The sequence below is a fragment of the Triturus cristatus genome, chromosome 10, assembly GCF_964204655.1.
Source record: "Triturus cristatus chromosome 10, aTriCri1.1, whole genome shotgun sequence".
Taxonomy (NCBI): Eukaryota; Metazoa; Chordata; class Amphibia; order Caudata; family Salamandridae; genus Triturus; species Triturus cristatus.
The window spans coordinates 13,885,703-13,911,229 of NC_140593.1; the positions used below are offsets into that span (position 1 = coordinate 13,885,703).

The following is a 25,527-nucleotide window of genomic DNA, read 5'->3' on the forward strand; positions in this document are numbered from 1 at the left end:
ATCAACACTGGATGAGCACACACTTGCTTCCTGGCCACCCCGAAGCACACCACAGGACCGTTCTCCTGCCGGAGCTGCAGCTTCTCCAGCCTCCGAGCCGCCAAGCTGCCCAACGTGACAGGATGCAACCACCTCAGATGCATACTACTGAACACCTGCTCTGCACGTAAACACGCCGTCGAACTCTGGGACCTGCTCGACACATCCTCCCCGGACGTCGCCTTCCTGACAGAGACCTGGATGAATGGCTCCTCGGCACCCGACATCACCATAGCCATAACAGATGGCTACAAGATCACCCGCAGATATCGCATCAACGGAGTAGCAGGTAGAATTGCCATCATCCACGAGAACACCCTCAAGGTCTTAACCAACTCCGACGACACCCTCAGCACTGCCGAACACCTGCACTTCCAGATCCACACTGATCTACAGAACCCCCGGACCCTGACCTCAGTTCAGTGACTCCATCTCCGACTTCGTCAGCACGCATGCCCTCACCTCCACGGACTACATCCTCCTCAGAGACCTGAACTTCCACCTCAAGAACAACAGCGACACCAACTCCACCACCCTTATCGACAACCTCGGACTCAGACAGCTCGTTACAATGCCCACCCACTCTACTGGCCACACGCTCAACCCCATCTTATCCGCAAGCTCCCACATCTTCTTCAGCCACACCACCAAACTCCACTGGACCGACCACCGCTGCATCCACTTGACCTTCTGGAAAACCACCACGCACCACTGCACCCAACAGACCCCCCTCCACAGCTGGAGCAACATCTCTGAAGACCAGCTAAACACCGCCATTGCCCGAAACCCACCCAACGACCCTACCGACCCTGACACCGCCGTCAGCAACCTCAGACATTGGATCGACAACTGCGTCAACACTCTTGCCCCCATCAAGAACGTCTCCGCCCGCCTGATCCTCGACATCCCTCGACACAGCCACATCACACACCACCTGAGAGAACTGCACTGGCTCCCCGTCAACAAGAGGATCACCTTCAAGCTCCTCACCCACGCACACAAGCCACTCCATGACACTGGACCAGCATACCTCAACAGATGACTCACCTTCTACACCCCAAACCGCTAGCTCCGCTCGGCCGACCTCGCCCTCGCTACCGTCCCCCGCATCCGAAGAGCGACCTCCGGAACAGACCGTTCTCCCACCTCACCGCCAAGACATGGAATACCCTCCCCATCCTCCTACAGCAGACCCAGGACCTACTGACCTTCAGGAAGCTACTCAAGACCTGGCTATTCGAGCAGTAGCAGCACCCCCCCCCCCTAGCGCTTTGAGACCCTCACGGATGAGTAGTGCACTCTACAAATTTCTGATTGATTTCCGCACATCTTATCCTTGGACTCCCCCGCCATAGCCACATCACCACCCAACTGAGAGAGCTGCACTGGCTCCCGGTCAACAAGAGGATCACCTTCAAGCTCCTCAACCATGCCCACAAAGCACTCCATAACGTCAGACCAGCATACCTCAATGAATGACTGTCCTTCTATACCCTAAACTGCCAGATTTGCTCTGCCGACCTCTCCCTTGCCACGGTCCCATGCTTCCGCCGAGCGACCACCGGCGGCAGATCATTCTCCCACCTCGCCGCAAAGACATAGAACACCCTCCCCACCCACCTGCGTCAGACCCAGGACCTGCTGACCTTCAGGAGACTTCTCAAGACCTGGCTGTTCGACCAGTAGCTGCTCGCCCTAGCCCCCTTAGCACCTTGAGACCCTCACGGGTGAGTAGCGCGCTCTACAAATGTTTTGGTTGATTGATTGATTGGCCACAGCACTGAGACAGCCATCACTCATATAGTTGATGATGCCCTTTCTATGCTTGACCAGAATGAAGCCTGCCTTCTAATACTACTCGATCTCTCATCTGCATTTGACACGGTCCAACATGACAACCTACTTAACCTACTGGAATGTAGGATGGGACTCTTAGGCACTGTCCTCAAATGGTTTGCCTCCTTTCTCGACAACAGATCACAAAGAGTCAAATCCAATCAGACTCTCTCCAACTCCAGTCCCTGCACACTTTGTGTCCCACAAGGATCCTCACTCTCCACCACGCTCGTCAACCTTTTCATGGAACCACTGACTGCTATCCTCAAAGCCTCCAACATCCAATACCACATATATGCAGATGATACCCAATTTTACATGAAATTATCATCACCAGAAGATATCCAGTCTCTCAATGGCACCCTGCATAAAACCCTAAACTGGCTTACCTCCAACCACCTCAAACTAAACACACTCAAAACTGAATTACTCCTCATTTCACCCACTAAGCAAACCCTCACTGTGGTGAATTTCCTAACAAACCTCACCGCTCTCAACTGCATACCACACAGCATTGTCTCCACTAAATCGTTGGGGGTTGTACTCGATAATAATCTAAACATGCAAGACCACATTAGAGCATTGACCAAAGGAGCGAACTTCCAACTGAGCATCCTTAGAAAACTCAAACCTTACCTCCCACAAGATGACTTCAAATCGTCTGTGCAAGCACCAGTCATCCCTAAACTCGAATACGGCAGATCTACTCTATGTGGTCTCCCAAAAATCAATTTAGCCCCACTAAGAGCATCTCTTATTGCTGCGACCAGACTTGTCACTGGTTCCAAGAAATCCAACCGCATCAGGCTGGACCTGAAATCGCTCAACTGGCTCCTATTTGAGGCAAGGATCCAGCTAAAAATTGCCTGTATGACCCATAGAGCACTTCACTTCAATACCCCTTTCTACCTGAAAAATAAACTTGAACTATCTGGTAGTGCCCGGACCTCAAGGAGCACCAGCACGATGCTCCGTAAACAAAAGAAATTCAAAAAACTGAAAACTGAAAACCTACAAATGTACTTTCTTCGGCATTGCCCCGAGAATATGGAATGCCCTACCTGTTGAAACAAGATGCTTCTCTAGAAGCTACTCTCCTGTTGCCCTGCCTGTTTTTAGCTGACTTTGATACCAACTGGCCTCTCATAAGGACATAAATCGCCCTCCAATGTGTCATTGTTGTTTCCGAATATATCTTGTCGTAACTGCTACCTGGCCTCTGTCACTGCCCATTGTCGCCCTCCCTCTTGTCATTGTTGCCCTGATGTATATTACCTCATTTGTCTTAATTGTTCTCCCGCATTTATCGACCTGTGTCGTCCTCAACCCTTATGTGAAGCGCTCTGATACCCGCTTGGGTCATGTTCGCGCTATACAATACTTTAAATAAATCAATTAAAAAAAAAATGTGACTATGCCATAATAACTTACAACTCTGTAATATGTTTTTTTGTCGCAAAAGAAGAATCCAACGGTAGAAAACGGAACCTGCATCACAGGATGGACATGAGTAAATAACTCGCAAAAACAAAACTAATGGATCAACGGGTGTGTTTTATATACTTTTTGGTTATTGAGTATTCTATGGAAGGAACATGCGGCTCCGCCCATTTAGATGTCACGTTTTACAGTTGACACATGCTCATGTTTTCTCTGTTTAACTTGTGCACGTGTTGGGAAAAGTTACAAAATGTGAAGCAGTAAAGGTTTCGATTTCAAGCCTCACACATATAAGCTCCCCAACATACGTTGGAGAGCTTAAAAACTATTACCCGGCAAACTGTGTCATTTCCTTTCTCGTGACTAAAAACATCTATTAATTGCCGTAATTCTAAATAGAAGTTCAGAAAAGAAAAAAAATGCGTGCTAATATTTCTCATCACTATGGTTTTAAATTTAAAAAATGCCAGCATTTGTAAAGCGTACAGCTACCTCCAGAGAGGTGTCCCAGCGCTCAGGGCTTCGGGAAGATTAAGCAAGGTATTGCCCACAGTGACATAGTGGTGGGCTAAGGTGCCGCCGGAGCCGGGAATCAAACTGTGAAAGCTGTTGTTCAAAGTCAGGTATCATAGCAGCTGAGTCACACTTTTTCCACACTTATATGTTAATTAGGGCTAATTAAATTATAACTTATAACAGCCTACTGTTATAGTTTGTTTTTCACTACAAAAAGTATGCACTTCTTCTTAAAAGTCAGTCAGTCACGTACCTACTAAATCCTCCATACAGACACTTATACACCCACTCATTCTTCAATACAGCTTGGCATATATAAAACAAAATTAAACTTTACAGAAACACACAGTCACTGGATGATGTCATCAGTGATGACATCAGTAATGTCATTTGAGATGTCATCAGTGATGTCAGTGATGTCACTGACCATGTCATGAAGGATGTAATATGTAACGTCATCAGCAGTGCATTGCGGGGGGGTGAGTTATAGTTAGCTGAACTAACTATAACACCAGAATTTCTATGGTTTTGTACGAGTGAATTGTCCAACTAACTATAACGTTCCTGAAACCTATGTTTCTTTTCAGTGAATTGCTTTGGTTTTTTAAATGCTAATTTCTAACTATAACGTGCCTGAAACCTATGTTTTATTAGGTAATATATATATATAACCTAATCGCCAGTAAGTAGTCATAGTTAGGACCTAGTTTCTATACGAAAAGCGTTTTTTTGTTTTCCCAATAACTTTAGTGCCGGTTGACGAATCTTAGTGAAAGTTTCAAAACTAGTGGCCAGCTCCGGTCAGCTCCTGTCCTGAAGGGTTCGGGTGATTCATCAAGCAGGGGCCGAGCAAAAAAAGGGGGTTCCAAAACACATTTTGCCCATGTTATTTTCCATAGAAAACTTTAGACGAAGCTACAGCCTGAACTGCTGAACGGAATTACACCAAATTTGGCAAACAGGTAGGTCTTATTTTTTTGTTGAACAGATCTGAGCAGAAGAGGTGTGGCACAGCGGCCAGGGGTCCTGACTCCGGACCAGAGGGTTCACGGTTCGATCTCCGGCTCCGGTGCAGGTTAGCCCAGCACAATGTGACTCTGGGCAATAGCTTGCTTAATCTTCCCGATGGCCCCCAGCGCTGGGACATCTCTCCGGGGGTAGCTGTGTGCTTTACAAATGCTGGCATTTACATTTAAATCCAGCGTCATTCCTAGAGACTTAGTCGAATCCACTAGAATCTGGATACTGTTTAGTACAGTGATCATATTGGTCCATTCCTTGATCCTGGCAGAACCTTTAGGTGGGGAGATCAGAAGGCATTCTTTTTTCTGTGAGTTAAGCTTAAGATGATTGCCAGATAGCCATTCAACTGTTCTCTGCAGTGTTTCGTTAGTTATGTTGATCTCTTCTGGTGATGTAATCTTCATATACAGCTAAGTGTTGTCTGCATACATGTGGGAGGAAATGTTAGCCTGTTGTAATACTTCTGTTAATGGTTTGATGTACAGATTTAATAGTGAAAGGGGGTAGAGTTGATCCTTCTGGAACCCCAATTGAATCGAAGATGGTGGGGATAGCTTGTTGTTCACCAGGAATCTTTGTGATCTGTTCTCTAGGAAGGAATTAAACCATTTCTGGACTGTTACCGATAAGCCCACCCTATTCTCCAGGTGGTCTAATAATTTGGGATGGTTTACGGTGTCACATGCAGATGATAGGTCAAGAAGGACCAGAAAACAGGTTTTGTTTCGGTCGAAGGCAAGCAGAGCGTCATCTACTATGTGCAGAATAGCTGTTTCCATACTGTGATCTGATCTGAACCCTGATTGGCAGTTGTTTAGTAGCTAAAATTTGGTAATGTTTTGACTTAGTTGTTGTTGAGCACATTTTTCTAGTACTTTGGCTAGTAAGGGAATGGTTGTTACCGCCCGAAAGTTGTTTGGGTCTGAGGGGTTCTCAACAGGTTTTTTTAAGAGAGGGATGACCTGGCCAGTTTTTTGACAGTCAGGAAAAGATCCTTGGGCTAGCGATTCATGTATTAGTTTAGTCCAATAGGGGATGACCATGTGGTTGAATGTGGGCCCACATTTTGCAGGAAGAGGGTCATTGTAATGGTTATTCACTTTCAAAGTTAGTAAGCATTTTGCAATGTCATACTGGTCATGTAGTTCTACTAGTAGGGTTCTAGTACATATGCTGAGTTGTGCATTTGAAGTGGGTGATACTTCAACAAGACTCCTTTGAAATGCACAAGGGCCCTTCCATTCCTGCCCTGGTTCCAGACTCAGTACAGGGGGCGTTGCAGCTCTTTGAGTGGAGACAGGCAAAGCTCTATTCATGTGCAAGTGTCATCTCCTCCCTGCAATTTTGCTCAGGATGACCCAGCAGCCTGGTAATGGGCCATCAGAATGTGAGTTAAACATCTCAGCTCTCTTTGTATGTGACTATTTAGAAGGAATGCACACAGTCCAGCTGTCACCCACCCCAGATGTATCTTCAGAGACAGTTAGAGGTACAGAATGGTTAAAATAAGAAAATGACACCTTTCTAAAAGTGGCACTTTCAGACTTAGAATGTAAAAACCAAGGTTACCATAAGTTTGTGATTCTAAAATGTGAGTCAAGAGACACCAAACTTGAAATATCCATCTTGTCCCAATTGGAAATTACACTTATAAAATGTAACCCCAATCCCAATGTTAACCTATGGGGAATATAGGTCCTGCAGTAGCGAAAAATTAATTCAACATGTAAAAGTTCAACGTACACATCCTACTTTTTAAATACAATACACCCTGCCCTTGGGGCAGTCTACAGCCTACATTTGGTATGACTACTATAGCTCAGAAAGGAAGGTTTAGGCCTGGCAAGTAAATTATCTTGCCATTTTGACATGGCAGTTTAAACTATACACACAGACTCTGCAATGGCGGGCCTGAAACATGTTTAAAGAGCTACTAAAGTGGGTGGTACAATCATTGCTGTGTAGCATTTAATTTACAGGCCTTGGGCACATGTAGTGCACTTTATTTGGGACTTATAAGTAAATTAAATATACTAATTATGGATAAGCCAATGTCATGTTGTTTTAGAGATAGAGCACGTGCACTTTAGCACTGTTTAGCGGTGATAAAGTACCCAGGATCCTAAAGCCTGCAAAAATGTAGTCAGAAAAACTGGAGGTCAAAAAGCAAAAAAGTCAGTGGAAATTAGGCCAAGGATTCCAGGCTAACATGTGTACCCCTCAGCTGAAAATGGGGAGAGGTACCAACTACTGGGGAGTTCTCATTACTAAAGCAGAAGAACCTGGAGAGACGATTAGCATTTTAGTGATCTATTCCAGGATGATGCTCCACTGTAAAGTCCATTCCCTGTAGGAGGATGGACCACCTCAATAGTTTAGGATTCTCACTCCTCATCTGCATTAACCATCTGAGGGGCCCGTGGTCTGTCTGAACCTAGAAGTGAGTGCCAAACAGGTATGGCTTTAGCTTTGTCAGTGCCCAGACCACAACATAATCTTCCCTTTCTATTGAGCTCCACCTCTGCTGTATGGGAAGTAGCCTTCTGCTACAGGTTGATCTAGGCCCTGTTCACTTATTTGTGACAGCACAGACCCTACACCCACCATACTCTGAGGCATTTTTATGAATAATAAATTCCTAGAAGACGTCAGGAGCCTTGAGCATGGGTGCCATGCACATGGCCTCCTTCAGGGTGTCAAAGACTTTCTAGAATGCCTCTGTCCAGATCACCTAATGGGTCTGCTTCCTAAAAGGCAGCTCTGGTAATGGGGTAACAATGGTGTGAATCTCCTGTAATAACTATTGAGGCTTAATAAGACTCTACCCTCTGTTTTGGGTCTTGGGGGTTTCCTATCAAGAATTGTCTCTATCTTGGCCTAGAGGGGCTGCACCTTGCCACCTTGCAGTTGGTGACCCAAGTAGACCACAGATCCCTGCCATGTCTGGCACATACTGACCTTGATAATCAGGCCTGCCCTCTGCATAGCCTGAAGCACTTCCTTGAGGTGACACAGGTACTCCTCCCAACTGGAGCTGAAGACCGCAATAGTATCTAAGTAGACAGTATTGAAGTTCTCCAACCCAGCCAGGACCTGGTTGACCAAACCCTGGAAAGAGGCAGGGGTGTTCTTTACCCGAAGAGCATGACTCAGAACAAGAAGAGCCCTTCTGGTGTGGAGAACTCAGACCTCTCTTTTGCCCCTTGGGCAAGGCAATTTGTCAGCACCCAGATGTTAGGTCAATCATACGGGTGAACTTGGCAGCTCCAAGTCAATCTAGGAGCAGGAGTGGCCAGAACTCACAAAGTTTTACTCTACAGAATTCCACTGAGTTCCATAAAGACTCTGAGGATACCACAGAGTTCTGACCACCCCTAGCTAATTGATCAGCTGTATAACAGAATTCGGCTAGATTGCCTCTCTGCTTAAGCCCCTTGGCACCTGCTGCAGGAGGAAGTGTTCTCTAGTGAGCACCGTGCTGCAAACTATTAAACTGATGCAATGAGACCCTGTGGGAAAAAGGAATAAAGTCTCAGAGGGGAGGCTGTGGATGACTGAACAGGGGCATGTCGACCTTCAGTAAAAGTGGCGTTTGCCTTGTTTCTTCAGGGGATGAACTTAAGCATTAAACTCAAATATTAAAACCGACCTTGAGAACAAAACCAGATCCAAGGGAGGAGGTCAGAGAAAACACTCCCTGTCCCACTGTCGTGCAAGGCCCCCTTAAATATTAGCTCCACCAAGAAGAAGCCAGCGGTGATCACCAGCAAGAAGACGAACCAGCACATCCAACCCACGGCCCCAGAGCTGCGAGCTTACACTTCTCTCAATAGCTACAGCCAGAAGTGTAACTACCCCCTGCCACTGTCTGTACAGATACTATCACTGCAGTCCCAGCCCTGTGGGCTATGCATTGCGTTTCCTATGAGACTTACTCATATAATCGGATAACTAAACCCTGACCAAAGAGTGTGTTGCTGTGCTGTTAGCAAACTGCCACACTTCTATTGTCAAGTTATTTCTAGTGAAAAGGAAAGCAGTCTCGAAACAAGAAGCTTGCTGATTGGCGCAGAGGAGTGCCTGTGGTGCGATGGCTCATGAATCAGTGGCAGCAACCAAGGTATACAGTGTAACTCCAGGAAGTGCTTGCTGCGGCTGGAGCTCGGATAGGCTGAGCTCTAGCTGGGTGTCATGGGAAAAGACTTTCCCTGGTTAACTACTGAGGATCCTTGTAAGGTGCAGGAGTGATGAATCCAGGGTCGGTGATCCAATACATTCTGGCATGCACATGCTCTTCTTGTTGCCACTGTCTAGTGGTTTTTGCCTTTACAGAGGATCCATTATTGTCTCTAAAATAGTTATTTATTGTGGTGGACCAATACACTGAGTGATCTGTAGTCCTATACTAACTAACCCTCAGACTCCTTGCCCGGACGCCAGGCATTTGTACTTGAATTGGCCCATAGTCCTAGATGAGATTGTAAAGGCAGCAGGAGGCAGGGCACCCCTTGAAAGTCTTCTGAAAAAAACAAAAGTTAGGTTTTACCCACTTTTCTTTTCTACCTCCCTACTGCCTGCCCTCCCCTGCCACCTTCATCTCCTTCTCTCCGCCCACCGAAAGCTCCGCTTTCTACAGTAAACAAATTAAAGGAGTGCACTGCTTGCTGACCCATGAATTTGCTTCAGACACGCGCAAGATGAAATTCTGTGAACTTGTCCAGTATTTAGTGTGGTTTTGCCAAGAGTTTCAAAATGGAATTAATTACTAGGATTTTAACTTCAGTAGTGGTTATAATTCCCCATTACAAGAGAGACATGGAATTACTAAATTCCTCCAATTCTGCCTACCCCTATGTATGAGCTCATCAGTTCTGGTGATGGGGTGCACATGGTTCCTAGAGGCTGCATTAAGCCTTTGTTATTCCACACAGAAACAAAGTTCATATGTGACACCTGGAGGGGAAACCTTGGGGACCAGCATCACTGGCCTGGATGAGGGCTCTTTGTGGGCTCAATAACCCCTAATGGATATTTTGGAGACCTCTTCCTTAATACCCACACTAGCAAGAAAGCCAGCTGGTTCACCGAAGACCTCCAGGCCTCCAAGCGAATCTGCCGAAAACTCAAAAACTTGGATCTGTGAACGAACACCGGAAAGCTACACAGCCCACAAGAACGCCACCCGCAGACACCACCACCTCATCAGAGCCGCCAAAAGGACTTCCTTCAAAGACCGCCTAGACAACAATGCACACAACAGCAAAGAGCTCTTCAACATCAAGAAGGAACTCTCCGAAACTGCCCTCATCGCCGCCACCGATGACATCAGGACCCTGCTGGACAACAGAGAAACCGCGGCCCTCATCGTCCTGGACCTGTCAGCCACCTTCAACATGTTCTACCACTGCACACTACAAACACGCCTCTACGACGCCAGAATCCAAGAGAAGGCCCTGAACTGGCAGAATACAGAGCATCAGCCTCCTCCCCTTCCGCTCCGAAGCCACCGACATCATCTGCGGTGCACCACAAGGCTCATCCCTCAGCCCAACGTTGTTCAATGTCTACATGGTACCACTCGCACACATCGCATGGTGGCATGACCTCAACATCATCTCCTATGCTGACGACACCCAGCTGATCCTCTCCCTCACCAAGGACCCCCACACTGCCCAAACCAACCTCCACGAAGGAATGAAGGCTGTCGCCGACTGGATGAGAAACAGCCGACTGAAGCTGAACTCGGACAAGACCAAGGTCCTCATCCTCAGATCCACCCCCTCAGCCTGGGATGACTCCTGGAGGCCGACTGCACTAGGAACACACCAACACCCACCGACCACGCATGCAACCTAGGGGTCATCCTCGACTCTACCCTCTCCATGACGAAGCAGGTCAACGCCGTCTCCTCCTCCTGCTTCAACACCCTATGCATGCTTCGGAGGATCTTCAAGTGGATCCCCACCGAAAAAAGAAGGACGGTCACCCAGGCCCTCCTCAGCAGTAGACTGGACTACGGAAACGTACTCTACGCAGGAGCCCTGGGCAAACTCCTGAAACGGCATCAATGCATCCAGAACGCCTCCATACCCCTGATCCTCGACTTCCCTCACCGCAGCCACATCACACCCCACCTGAGAGACCTACACTGGCTCGTGGTCAACAAGAGGATAACCTTCAAACTCCTCACCCACGCACAAAAGGCACTCCACAACACCGGACCAACATATCTCAACAGCCGGCTCAGCCTCTACAACCCCACCCGCCAGCTCCACAGACCACGCCCTCGCCACAGTCCCCCGCATCCAAAGAGTGACCGCAGGCAGAAGATCATTCTCCCACCTCGCCGCCAAGACATGGAACACCCTCCCCATCCGCCTGCGGTAGACCGAAGACCTTATGACCTTCAGAAGACTTTTCAAGACCTGGCTCTTCGAACAGTAGGAGCTTCCACCCTCCCCTAGTGCCTTGAGACCCTCGCGGGTATGTAGTGCACTTTACAAATGCCATGATGGATTGAATGTTAGCCCTCACTTTATCAGAAAACCTGTAGATTTATGTTTTTACACGTGGGCTATCTCAAGTGTCAATATCATTGGTGCACCATGCAGTGAGCATTGGGGTAAGTGAGAAGAGAGAGGCAAACTGCCCCAACAACTGGAGGCAGTCTCTCTGTTTATCTAGGGCCAGTGTAGGGAAGAGGCTAACATGGTCCACTGACCCATCCGGCTCTTTGGAATATAGGAGGTCGGGAAAGGCTCACTTTCCTCTTTCACCCCATCATCAGTTACCAAGAGCATGTTAACCTGAGACCTCTCGGAGTGGCACTTGAGGCGAATACCATGCAGGACACTCAAAGGGTTCCTAGGAGTTTGGAGGTCCACCAGGTAGGTGACATCGCTCTTATAAGGCTCTTTCACAGGATGACCATACAAAAGTGCAAAGGGAGTAAAACCAACCCCTTTTTGCAGTACCTCCATGTATGCAAACAAAAGGCACAGCAGGAGCATGTCCCACGTATGCCTCATGGTGTCTGATAGACCCATCATCATTCCTTTCAGGGTTTGGTTGAACATCTCAACCAACCCTTTGGTTTGAGGGTGGTAAGGAGTGGGGAACTTTTAGGTCACCCAACATTCCTTCCACATTACCTTCATGTACTACAACATGAAGTTGGTACCCCCAAACAGATACCACCTCCTTGGGGAAACCCACAGGGGTGAAGATCCCCACTAGTGCACCGGCCATGACAGATGCAGTCACCATCCTCAGGGGAATAGCTTCCAGGTACCAGGTGACATGCTCCACCAAGATCAGAATGAATTTGTTGTCCATGAATCCAGAAGCGCAGTGATATCGATTCCCAGCCTGTCAAAGGTAAGGGTGGGCGTAGTGAGTGTAGTGGGGCTATGTGAAGCAGCTCGTAGTGTGCCCAAATCTACGCACACTACGCGCTCCGCGTAGCCCCACTACGTGCCACCTGCTTCCCTCCCGCCCTCCTTTTAAAACATACCCTGAATTTATAATAAATAAAAGTAAAGACACTTACCTGAAGCGCGGCGTCTCCGGGGCTCCCTCTTCCTGGTTTCTAACTTCTTCTGACAAATGCGCATGCGCGGACGCGCAAGCAGGTTCCCCAGTTCTGCCACTTCCTCCCTTGTAGGTACCATGGCTTCCCCCTCATGGTACCTACAAGGGAAGGAAGGTCAGTTATTCCAGGCTTCAGGTCCTTTTGACCACCCTCTTGGGCTGCCATGGACTGTGTGGTCAGACACACCCACTCATTCAACCCTAACAGCTTGACATGGAACCTAAGCTAGACCTCCTTCCAGGCATTATGCTTCTGGTGAAGAATGAATATGGAATCAACCTAGATCTGTGACTGGGGTGAGTGTCTAAAAAGGTTCAGTGCTCTATCCATCATTTCCTTGTGTTTTCTTTGTCTGTTCTAAGTTGGCAGGGTATGCCCAGACATGGGTCCCTTGCTCACTTTGCCACTGAATTCAAGCTAACCTGGCTGATGAGGGGTCTTACAAAATTGGTCCCACAAAGCTTGTTTCTAGTCCAGGGAATACCTGGCTTGGCAATTCAGGCCGGACTGTTCCCATGAGGAATAGGGTCAAGACTGATTTGCATATGGCTGAGTCTAAACTGGGGTGGCAAAGTGACCCAAAGAACGGTGATGGATTCTACCCAGAGCTATGACTGGAGGTGAGTGTCTAAAAAGTTTCAGTGCTACATCCATCATCTCCTTGTGTTTTCTTTTGTTCACCCTAATTTGGCAGGGTATTCCCATCATGGGTCCCTTGCTTACTTTGCCACTGGATATAAGCTAGCCTGGCTGGTGAGGGGTGTTATCTTAAACCCGGTTGCAGGATTCTTGTTTCCGGTCCAGAGAAGACCTGGCTTGGCAGTTTTGGCTGTACTGTTCCCATGAGGAACAGTGTCAATACTGATTTGCATATGGCTGGGTCTCAACTGGGGCAGCAAAATGATCCAAAGAACGATGATGGATTCAACCCAGATCTGTGACTGAGGGTGAGTGGCTAAAATGTCTCAACTCTCTGTCCATCATCTCCTTGTGTTTGCTCAGGTCATTACCCAGCAGACAATCCACAGGTCTAGACAGACTGATAGCTATCTTAAGCAGACCTGAGAAACCCCCATTCAAAGGGAACTAGAGCCTCTGGATGGTGGCTCTCACGGTTGTCAGCTGAAATCAATTGAACAAATTAGGAACCACCTGCTCTGAAGACACCAGATGACACCCAACGGTTGTCATGCTGGCTTCTGTGTCTCACAGAGCCTCCACCCTCTGCCCATTAGTGTTGACCAACTGACTATACTAGGAACCAGCGCTTACAACGCTGTCTCCACAACGTGCTACCTTTACAACACGGTTGTTACAATGACCAAGTTGTTACCATGCGTACATTATATCGCAAGTTGTTCAAACGACTTGCTGTAGGGAGCGCGCTGGTGTTGGATTTACAACCCAACACCTTCCCTGCTGTTGCACAAACTGAAGTAGGAATAGTAAATAATACTATTCCTAAGCCCAGCGCACCCCATACAGCAAGTCATTGTACCGACTTGTATGTAATGGTATGCGTGGTACAAAGCAGTCGTTGTAATGACCGCATTGTAAAGGCATGCACTGTATTTGCATGCATTGTAAAGAGACATATTCATTATACTTTCTAGTATTGTCAGGCATGTGAGTTCTCTGCACTTTCTTTCTGTCACCCAGGGACACTAGGGTAACCTCTGCACTATCCCCCAGACTATCGGGGACCATCTCCTCCACAAGTGATACACTAATCAACTCCAGTGACTGCCCTCCATTGGGCGGCTTGCCCGCTTGGGACACTTGACATTTCCCTTGAACTGCCCTTCCTGCTGACACTCAAAGCACTTCAAGGGTTCCTTCCCTCAGACTTACTATTGGGGAAGCACTTCTTCTTTTAAGTAAGGGAGTGAGAACCCTGACAAACATGACTTGTTTGTGGCCCTTTAGTGAACTCCTTGTTTTTGTGTTTGTCCTTCCCCTCCTTCTGGTGAGGACCCTGCCCCCCCTTGCAGTGATCCCCTCAGATACCTTCTTATGGACCCTGTTTCTCTCCCATCACTATGTCTCCTTAGCAAGCTCTGTCGGGTCAGTGAGTTTACCATCCACAAGGTGTTCGCACAGATCTGGGAAACAATGACTGAACAGATGCGCTTGTGCAATCACATTGTACAACCCCGGTTTAACCTTCACATCACTGTCCTTCACCCAACTATCCAGTGCCTTGAAAAAGGAATCCACACAATCCTCCTAGGTCTGTTGTGAACGGTTCTAACTATCCCTCAATTTCTGTCTGTACTTTTTGTGAGGCCAGGACAAACTTCTTGATTAGGGTCTCCTTCATGATGCGAAACCTCATCCTCTCACCCCTCTAGGGCCAGGAGGGTGACCCTCCCCTGACTATGAAAGTGCCTCCAGACACCAGCTCCCCAATTATTCCCAGGGGCCTTGTGCATCTGCAGAGTAATCTCATAGCCCTCAAATCATCTATCTATGTTGCCTCCCACCACAAAATCAGAAACAACATCCTTGGGAATGTGGACCCTTCTCTAAGTAGACACTACAGTATTGGAGCCACAACTGGACTTTAGTCGCTTAGCTTTGAAGTCCAGTTCCTTTAGGCTCCTCTCATGAGCCAATCACTCTAGTATAAGCTTCTCCTCCATGGCCAGTTTGAGCTGCTCCATTGCCAACTTTTTCATTTTCTCTTCCTCCTCCATAGCCAATTGCATTTGCTTTTCCTCTAAATTGAGCTTGGCTTACTCCAATCTGAAATTTTTCTCCTCACTCTGTCTTCCAGCTCCTCTGGGGTCAGGCCTTTTATATATACACTACCGCCTGCTCTGTGGGAACCTCCACACTGTTGACTCCCTGCCCCACAGGCAGATCCAGATTCGCCAGTGAATATACAATGTTATAACACATGTAATTACAACGCATGCTTTTGCAACAGTCTTTACATCACAACTACCATTACATTACATGATTTTACAACGCATGCCATTACAACACATTTTTTAAAACTACCATTACAACTCATTCCACTACAATGCATACCATTGCAACACATACAATTACAATGCATAATACTTTTAGGGCAACAGTAGGGTACGTGTTGGATGGTGTAGGGGTCGAAATTACTATTCCCACTCTAGTGAGTGCAACAGTAGGGTAAGTGTGGGATAGTGTAGGGGTAAAAAATACTATTCCCACTCCAGTGAGTGCAACAGTAGGGAACGTGTTGGATAGTGTGGGGGTACAAATTACTATGCCCATGTACCCTGAAATCAATACCACCCTAATACTAAAATCTCCATTACTTACCTTATAATGCGTTGTAATGGTATATGTTGTAATGGTATGCATTGTAATGGCATGCGTTGTAGTGACATGCGTTGTAATGGCTTGCATTGTAATGGCATGCGATGTAAAGGCAGTTGTGTTGTAACTGTTTCGTTGTAAAGGTAGGTTGTTGTAATGACTGCGTTGTAATGGATGTTTCCCTTCACCAGTGAATCCAGCTCTATGTCATAATCCTCTGTAACCGTATCATCTACTTCTGGGGTCACAGAGAAATCCTGGGCAATCTAAACATACCCTCATTGACTTTTATAGCTCTACCTTCTATGTGAAGCCCCTCATGGAAACCCTAAACCACTTGCAGAAGGTTTTGAGCTGGGGGCGGTCTAACTCTCCAACTGGTAGATAGTGATAGCACGTTCCTGAATAGGAAAATGTCTTTCGTTTTGCACTCAATCTCAGAGATATGATCTCTTTTGTGAAATTAAACTCGGGTAAATCGAAGTTTATTCAAGCATAACTTGGGTTTATTATCCGTTGTTCAAAATTAATGAAGTCAAAGAATTGTATTCATTCTTTATCAATGCATCATATATCCAACTGCCCAATGCATTTCGGCCTTTTTTAAGCCCTTCTTCAGGGGCGGTACTCTGAAAGGATAAGGTATAGGGTTCAGTGTATGTATACATTTTATAAACACTCAATAGAAAAGAGAAATCTTTGCCCAAACAATTATACAGTAGATGTTGATTGTAACAAACATAATCATGTTAAAGCAGTATTTAAAAATAATACGTTCGTGATAGGTAGAAAAACACAATACCAGTATGAGTAATTACCAAAATAGAGGCACGCTACACATCATGGTGATATGAAAATATCCACTTCTTTTACATGTTAAAACAACATACTGTGGTGTGCATTTACCAAAATCATAGGAAAAAGTGGAGCCGAAATGGACCAGGAAAGTTTGGGTGGTAGTGTAAGTAAAAAAATGAATAAAAATGAAAATGCCGTGTAGGGCAAAGAAATGTGGTGTGCTTTTGCCAAAATTGTGAGAAGAAGTAAAGACGAGATAAAAAGAGAAATCTAGATGGTGGTATGGGTAACAAAAATGCATGCAGCGTGGGGCCTTTTAAAAGAACTCAATCAATATCTGACAAGTAACGGAAGATCAAACTTACAGTTGGTATGGTGATGTATAGATTCTCCTGAAACCGGGAGAATCAAGTCGGAAACGCTCCGGTAAGTGTAATGGATGGTAATCATGTGATATATAGACATGTGATAAGGAAAAGTGCGGGAAAAGGTGAACTACAAAGAAGACAGACTTGTAGTTCCAAGAGGTCAATGAAGTTTGATGAAACTACACGTAATCATGTGATATGTGATAAGGAAAAAATGCGGGAAAAGGAGAACTACAAAGAAAACAGACTTGTAGTTCTAAGAGGTCAATAAAGTTGCACGTACAAACAATATCGTGGTCAACGAAAAAATAATAAACAAAAGTGAGTGCGGTTAAATCTGTAAAGGAATTAGGCAAAAAGTGAAAATGGAAAAGACAGCGTGTGGAACCGAAGAAACACATGTAATTCGAATGATTCGAACCAGAAGCGACAGTTCAAAAGATGTAGGATATTACCAAATCATGGAGCTTGTTAGGGGGCGTCAATGTAATTGTACAATGGTACATGTGTATAAGGTAAAATTAGTAAATAAAATAAAATAAAATGGCTGTGAGGTTCAACATGAACTGTAAAGTTACACAAGGTACTAGGGTATCACAAGTCGGGTGAAAGTTCAAATCTCCATTTTAAGGTGAATAAAGAAGACCTTAGTTACAGAAAACAGCCCAGATCATAACGTTCGTTGAGACCTTTCGGATGTATGGAATTCAGCTTGTGGATCCAAAATGTTTCTCTTTGTAATAGATATTTACTATTGTCACGTCCCCTCAGATGGGGAATCTGTTCAAGAACCAGAAATCGCAGTTGGCAGATGTTATGCTGATGCTGGTGAAAATGAGCTGCGATTGGTGATTTCGCCTGTTTGGTGCGTATATTGCTTTTGTGTTCATTAATCCGTATACGGATTTTTCTCTCAGTTTTGCCCACATAAACCAAACCACATGGACATTTCAACATGTAAATGAGATTCTGACTATTACATGTGGCTGTAACCTTGAGTTTAATCGTGTTGCCTTGTGAAGGGTGTTGGATGTTCGTACCTTTGATGATAGAGTTACAATTACCACAATTAAGACATGGTAAAGTACCTTTGAAGGTGCTGGTAGTAAGTTCATCAGCTTTAGACAATATTTGTTTGAAGTTGCGTGATCTTTGGTATGCAAATCTAGGTGATATTTCAAAAATGTTATTGAAATCCATTTCCATACTTAACATAGGCCAATACCTGAGGATGGTTTTTTTATGTTGAAACTTTGTGTGGAGAATTTTGACACAAATGTCATTCGTTGATCTGAAGTTTTTGGTGGTTTGGGTGAAAGAAACATCTGTCGGGTAGACTTGTTAGACTTCAAAATGGCGTTGTCAAGAACTTTGGTAGGATATTTTCGTTGTTCAAATTTGGAAATGCAAGCGGATTTGCTTGATTCAAACAATTCATTGGTACTTGAGATTCTTTTCAATCGTAGTAGTTGTGAGTAGGGCAAGTGATTCTTGAGAGATGGTTGGTGGAAACTATGAAAGTGCAGAAGGTTATTGCGGTCAGTAGGTTTAGTGTAAACTTCAGTAGTGAGGTGTCCTTGATGTAATGTGACCTTGGTATCCAGGAATGTTATCGATTCTTTGTTTATACAGTGAGTGAATTGAATTCATTGGTCAACTGTATTAAGTGATTCAATTAGTGATTCCAGATAATCAATTGAGCCATTCCATAAGATAAAAATGTCATCAATGTATCTTTTATAAAGGGTAAGATGTTGGGTCCACTCGTGTTTGCAAAGTATGTTGTCCATTTCAAAACGGTGCATGAAGAGGTTCGCGTATGTTGGGGCGGCACAATTGCCCATGGAAGTTCCGGAGCATTGGATGTAAAATGTTCCTGCCCATTCGAAGTAGCTGTGGTAAAGGGTGAAATGCATAAGTTCCATCAGAAATACTTTGAGATTCTCTGGTTTGTCTGTGGTCATTAGAAATGACTCGATTGCCTCAATGCCTTTATCATGGGGTATAGAAGTGTAAAGTGAGTTTACATCAATGGTACATAGGACGGTTTCCATGGTTATCAAATTTCGAATAGACTCCAGGATGTTGAGAAAATCAGTGGTGTCCTTAATGTAGGTAGTCATCGACTGAACAGAAGCTTGTAGATGTTTGTCCAAATATTTCCCTACGGGTTCATGTAGTGAGTTCACTGTAGACACAATGGGTCTGAATGGCGGTCTTGTGGCGTTTTTGTGCATTTTGGGGAGCATATAGATATAGGGTGTAGATGGGTTGCTTTTGATCAGATATGTTTTGTCTTCATCGTTGATAACTCCCTGTTCTAAAGCTGTATTAACGATGGTTTTTATCACAATCATGAAATCATTGGTTGGATCCGTTGGGGTAGGCATGTATGTTTCTGAATTGTTGACGTGCTCATTAACGTTTTTAGTGTAAAAGATGGTATCCATAATGACCAGTGCTCCACCTTTGTCGGCTTGACATATGGTAATCTCTGGTTTGTTTGCTAATTCTTTTAAGGCTTGTTGTTCTTTTTTGGTTATGTTAGAATATGCCTTTTTGTTGTGGTAGCCAATTTTCTTGAGTTCTTTATTGACGATTGTTTCGTAGGCATCCAATACTTTATGACTCATGGGTGCTGTAAAGGTGCTCCTGTTGCGAAGTCCCATTAGGGTATTCTTCCGTGGTACATCTGGAATGTTAAGGATGTTTCGAAAATAGTATTTAAGTCTCAGTAGACGCATGAATTTAAAGAAACTTATGTCAGTTTCTAATTGATTGGAATGGTAGGTGGGAACAAAGGAGGTTCCTTTTTGAAGTGTAGCAATCTGAAGTTGTGTGAGATTGTAAGAGGAGATGTTTATCACGAGGTTTTCTGACTGCGCGTGCTCTTGGCCACTGATTTTGTTGATGTTTTTCCTCCTGGATCTCCGGGTGGCCTTGTGCCTGCCTCTAAAAAATGAGATTGTCCCGAACTACTGGTTGTTGGGCCCTCACTGGCTGTGTGCTGTGGGTCTCCTGTCTCTGTTGATCTGAGATTTGGCTGTGAAGTTTGAGGTGTTCTGGTTGTCTTATCTCTACTGGATGAGTCATCGGAAGATGTAGTGTCTATGTCCGATCTTTGTCCTGTGTGTTGACGTTGTTGTCTTTTGTAAGCATAGGCTTCTGCCCATGTGTAGACCTCTCCTAATTTATAATCCGTACTGTCTTTTCTATTGAGTGTTTATAAAATGTATACATATACTGAACCCTATACCTTATCCTTTCAGAGTACCTCCCCTGAAGAAGGGCTTAAAAAAGCCCGAAATGCATTGGGCAGTTGGATATATGATGCATTGATAAAGAATGAATACAATTCTTTGACTTCATTAATTTTGAACAACGGATAATAAACCCAAGTTATGCTTGAATAAACTTCGATTTACCCGAGTTTAATTTCACAAAAGAGATCATATCTCTGAGATTGAGTGCAAAACGAAAGACATTTTCCTATTCAGGAACGTGCTATCACTATCTACGATTTGAATTCCCTACTCAGGGGGATTAATTCGTTTGCACCAACTAATCATTGTTTAAAATATTGACAAGGGAGAAATTTGGAGTGCGCAACTTCTGTCCAAGCTTTTCATATAACTCTCCAACTGGGCCATCTCACACTCCATGGTTGTAGGTGCAGATACAGGAACTCGAGTTGGAGACATTATTTAAGGAAAAAAATGCCAATCAGTGAGATTTGAAAAATTTAAAATCAGAAAGAGTAGGGAAAATATTCCAATGAGGATCAGAGACTATTGATTCAAATTGGTCGTATATATGCATGGTAGTGCGTAGCAAATTACTGTAAGATACTGCATAAAATGAAGTCCTATCCTCACCGCTGAACATCAATGTTATAAATTGCATTTCTGGTGGGTAGAAGTATGCAACCTGTCCACGCAGGTAACACAATCCTAGTCAGGGTAAGCCAGATACACACCCTAAATTAACCTGTGTACACCCCCTGATAGCTTGGCACAGAACATTCAAGCTTAACTTAAGAGGCAATGTGTAAAGTATTTGTGCAGCATTTCCAACAGTAAAACAGTGTAAGGCCCATGAAAAAAATCCACAACAGTTTTAGAAACATAGAGCTTAATTTGATGAACAAAACAAGACCAAAACAACAAAAATCCAATAAGTGGAAACACATTTATGAATTTTTAAAGAATATCTTGATTTATAGTACTTAGAGTCATAAAGCGCCATCCGGGGCTATCTGGTCGCATTGATCCAGGTCAAATCTGAAAAGTCAAGCAGACTGGAATGGAGCGCAGGTCAGATACAGGAGCCAATCAGAGCCCTTGCAAACACTACCTTCACAGAGAAAGCGTCAATGTCAAGGAGCAGCTGTGAAGAGTGGTCAGAAGCAATGTATTGGTATCAATCCAAAGGATTGTAGGAGATGTGTCAGTTCTGAGTTGCACGGTTTGGGTATGCTTCGGTGTTGAACCCCTGGCCTTGTTGTCAAGCTATGCTTTCAGCAGTGTAGAGTTCTTGAAGCAGAGATGCGTTAAAGGCAAATTCTTCTGTTCTGACCGGCGCATAGCAGATGGCACATGGATACTTGCATAAATATCCAGCAGGAAGCAGGGCAGGCACAGAACTGCCAGCAAGCAAGAGGGCAGGCACAGAAGAAAAGGAGAATTTGAAGTGCACAAGGTCCCTGCCCATCTTGCTCTGGCTTCAGACTCACTATAGTGGGGCTGGCCATTATTTGAGTGTGGACTATTCAGATGCAAGTGTCAGCTTCTCCCTCCCTTCTAGATCAGAAAGAACCATCTATCTGGTGAAGGGCCGAACGAATGTGAATGACACACCTCAGCTCCCTTTGTGTGTGATTGTCTAGACGGAATGTACAAAGCCCAGTTGTCACCTACCCAGACATGTATTTAGAGACAGGCAGAGGCACAGAATGGTTAAAGTATGAAAATGGCAACCTTCTAAAAGTAGCACTTTCAGACTAACAATTTAAATTCCAACTTTACCATAAGTTGTGATTTTAAATTGTCAGTCCAAAGACACCAAACGCAAAATATCTATCTTGTCCAAATTGGAAACTACACTTATAAGATGTAGTGAGGTACTCGCTAATCGCAATGGTAACCTAAGGAAAAGATAGGCCTTTCAGAAATTACAAAACAATGTAATCGTTTTTCACTACCAGGATATATAAAACTTAAAAGTATATATCTTATATGTATCAAAAAAGAACGTTTCGGCCTGGAATGTGGATTATCTTGCCAGGTCAACATGGCAGTCTAAACTGCACTCCCCGGCTCTGCAACAACAGGCCTTACACATGCTTAAAGGACTACCGAAGTGATTGGTACTATCGGTGCTGCAGGCTCACAAGTAGCATTTAATTTTCAGACTCAGGGCAAATGTAGTGCACTTTACAAGGGACTTATAAGTAGATTAAATTTGCCAATTGTGGATAAGCTAACGTTACCTTGTTTTAGGAAAACAGCACAAGCAATTTAGCACTAGTCAAAAGTGGTAAAGTGCCCAGAATCCTAAAGCCAGCAAAAATGAAGTCAGCAAAACAGGAAGTCAGAAAGCAAACAAGTCAAGGGGAACCCATGCCAAGGGTGCCAGATCAAACAAGTATTTAAACAGAATGACACCAAAACTAATGGTGTTACTTCTGTTTTGGATATGATATTGGTATTAGCAAACACCAAATGCAGAGTATGACCAGTCCTATGTGTAGGACCCTGTATGTGTTTATTAAGCCCTATTGTTTCCATAAAATCTAATCAAATCAGGTGTTTGTTAAGTGCGGCTACTCACCCGTAAGGGTGTCAAGGTGCCGGCGGGTGTGGGGGGTTCACAGGTTCCAGTCCATCAAGGAGGGGGTCTGTCGAAGAGCCATGTTTTGAAGTTTCTTGCAAAGATGGGGAGCGATGTTATCTGTCTGAGGTGGAGTGGAAGGTCGTTCCAGGCTCTGGCCACACGGAAGGAGAATGAGCGACCTCCCGATCTGTTCTTTTTGGTGCGGGGGACCACGGTGTAGGAGAGCTGGGCTGATCGTAGGGTCCTTTGGGGTGTGCGGAATTTGAGTCGGGTATTCAGGTATGCTGGTCAGGTTTCATGGAGGGCCTTGTGAGCGTGGGTTAGCATCTTGAAGGTGACTCTAGCTTTGATGGGGAGCCAGTGGAGTGGGCGCAGGTGCTGGGAGATGTGGCAGTGTCTAGGCAGGTTGAGGACCAGTCTTGCGGCAGCGTTTTGGATGTTCTGTTGCTTGCGGGTGAGGTTTTTGTTTATTTCGGCATAGAGTGCATTGCTGTAGTCGACCAGGGCATGAGTGACGGTTTTTCTGTGTTCGCGGTGGATCCATTTGAGGGTCTTACGTAGGAGGTGGAGGGTGTGGAAGCAGGAGGACGAGACAGACTTGATCTGGCGGTCCATTTTGAGTTCTGAATCCAGGATGATTCCCAGGTTGCGTGTGTGGTCCATGGGGGTGGGCGGGCTTCCAAAGGCAGGGAGCCATCAGGTGTTTTTCCAGGCATCTGGATTTGGGCACATGGTGAGTACTTTCGTTTTGTTGGTATTTAGTTGTAGGCAGCTGTTTTTCATCCATTTGGCGACGGCTTCCATGCCTTCTCGAAAGTTGTGTCTGGCGGTGTTGGGTTTGTTGGATAGGGAGTGGATGAGCTGGGTTTCGTCTGCATATGACACAATGTTGAGTCCGTAGGTTCTAACGATGGGGGCGAGCGAAGCCATGTAGACGTTGATGTGTACCATAGCTGTAATTAATTCAGCTGGTTTTTTGTCATCCCTGTTGTGAACTCTGAAGTTAAAGTTTTCTAGCACGAACAAATTGGAGTGTGTGATAAGTAGTGGGCTGAGAAAGTTCACTAAGATGTGATCAAAATTAGAATCAGGTTAGCATGATATCACTAGGTTATATTTATTGGCAGGCAGCTGAAAATTAAGGGCAATTAATTCACAGTTTGGCAGGGGAGCTAGAGAGAGTGGTGTTACCTTTATAATATTGAACCACAATACACCAGAGCACACCCGATCATTATATCTCTAATCCAACACAGAAGTCAAAGGAGGATAGAAAAAAAGAAAAAAATTCCCACACAAAACATTTCAGTTATGCCAATGATCAAATGTCCTTTCAATTGAGAGCCAGGCACAATCTTGAATAAGGTCTTTCCATTAATTTTTATTTCCACTTTTCAGAATACGCAGAACAGCAGCAGCCGACGCACGTTTCGCCCCCTGGGCTTTATCAAGGCCCTAATTCAAAAGTAGTCAGGTCCGATTCTTCTCGAACCTGCTTTGTATATATTGGCCTCCGTAATAAGAAGTTTATCTAAGCTAAGCTTAGCTGCCGGTCACAACTCTACACACATGCGAGAAGACTCAGAATGGACTTATCAAGGTCCGATTGATTTTATTAACGACAAAAAGATTGAAGTGGTCCTTGTATCTGTGGGGCTACGCACTGAAAAGGATCAAGCAGTTTGCAAGCAGATAAACTTCTTATTACGGAGGCCAATATATACAAAGCAGGTTCGAGAAGAATCGGACCTGACTACTTTTGATTTCGTGGCTTGATAAAGCCCAGGGGGCGAAACGTGCATCGGCTGCTGTTCTGCGTATTCTGAAAGTGGAAATAAAAATCTACGGAAAGACCTGATTCAAGATTGTGCCTGGCTCTCAATTGAAAGGACATTTGATCAGTGGTATGACTGAAATGTTTTGTGTGGGGTGTTTTTTTCTTCTTTTTCTCTAGTCTCCTTTGACTTCTGTGTTGGATTAGAGATATAATGATCGGGTGTGCTCTGGTGTATTGTGGTTCAATATTGTTCTAGGTGTGAGTTCCTAGGAAAGATGTACCCTGGTGGGTGGGTATAGTAACATCATATGAGCACCTCAAACAAATACTGTTGAATTGAATTATTTAGACTGATTTTCATCAATAGATGTGCAGATAATCAAGCAAACCCACAAGGCTCTGGAAATAAATTACCTTTATAGTATGCTTGAAGATCGCCATTGTCCCACCTCCTAAACTTCCCTTTCTTGGTACCTGTATCCCATATTCCTCGGGCAAGCCTTCCCAAATTCTGGATTTATGTCCGATGAGGCCCATGTTTCCATAATAATTTGAATATCTGTTCCTGTGTCCTTAAGTAGGAATTTAACTTCTATGGTGTCTTTATGGATTTAGACTTAGTGAGTCCACAATGGAAGACTCCCTTCCCTTTATATATATTGGCGCTATCTATATTGGTGGTTTGCCCTCCTGGATCGTGGCATTGTAACTGAGAAAAAGGGGGCCTCAGGGCAAGAAGCTCTTGTCTACCTTCTCCACTTTACCTGAGTGCTAAGGTCACGGAGAGCTCTGTGTTGTGAGGGAAAATCAGCATAGGGGCAGGCGGTGTGTGCGGTTGATGTGCCAATACGTGAGGACAGACCTGCCTTTATGGCATGCCCACTGGGTGCCCTTTACATGTGTCTCCAGATAATCTCCCAATTCATAGGGTGGGATATGCAGTGTACAAAATAAACTATACCTACCAAGATGGTATCTAGTGGGAGTGCTTCTGGTGGGGGGTAAAATAG

At 44.9% G+C, this 25,527-nt stretch overlaps 1 protein-coding gene across 1 annotated transcript in view; it reads left to right on the top strand.

The window, feature by feature from the left end:
- The window catches only part of LOC146788727 (vomeronasal type-2 receptor 26-like), a 695,945-nt gene that overhangs the window by 239,505 nt on the left and 430,913 nt on the right, over positions 1 to 25,527 (top strand). The window lies entirely within an intron of this gene.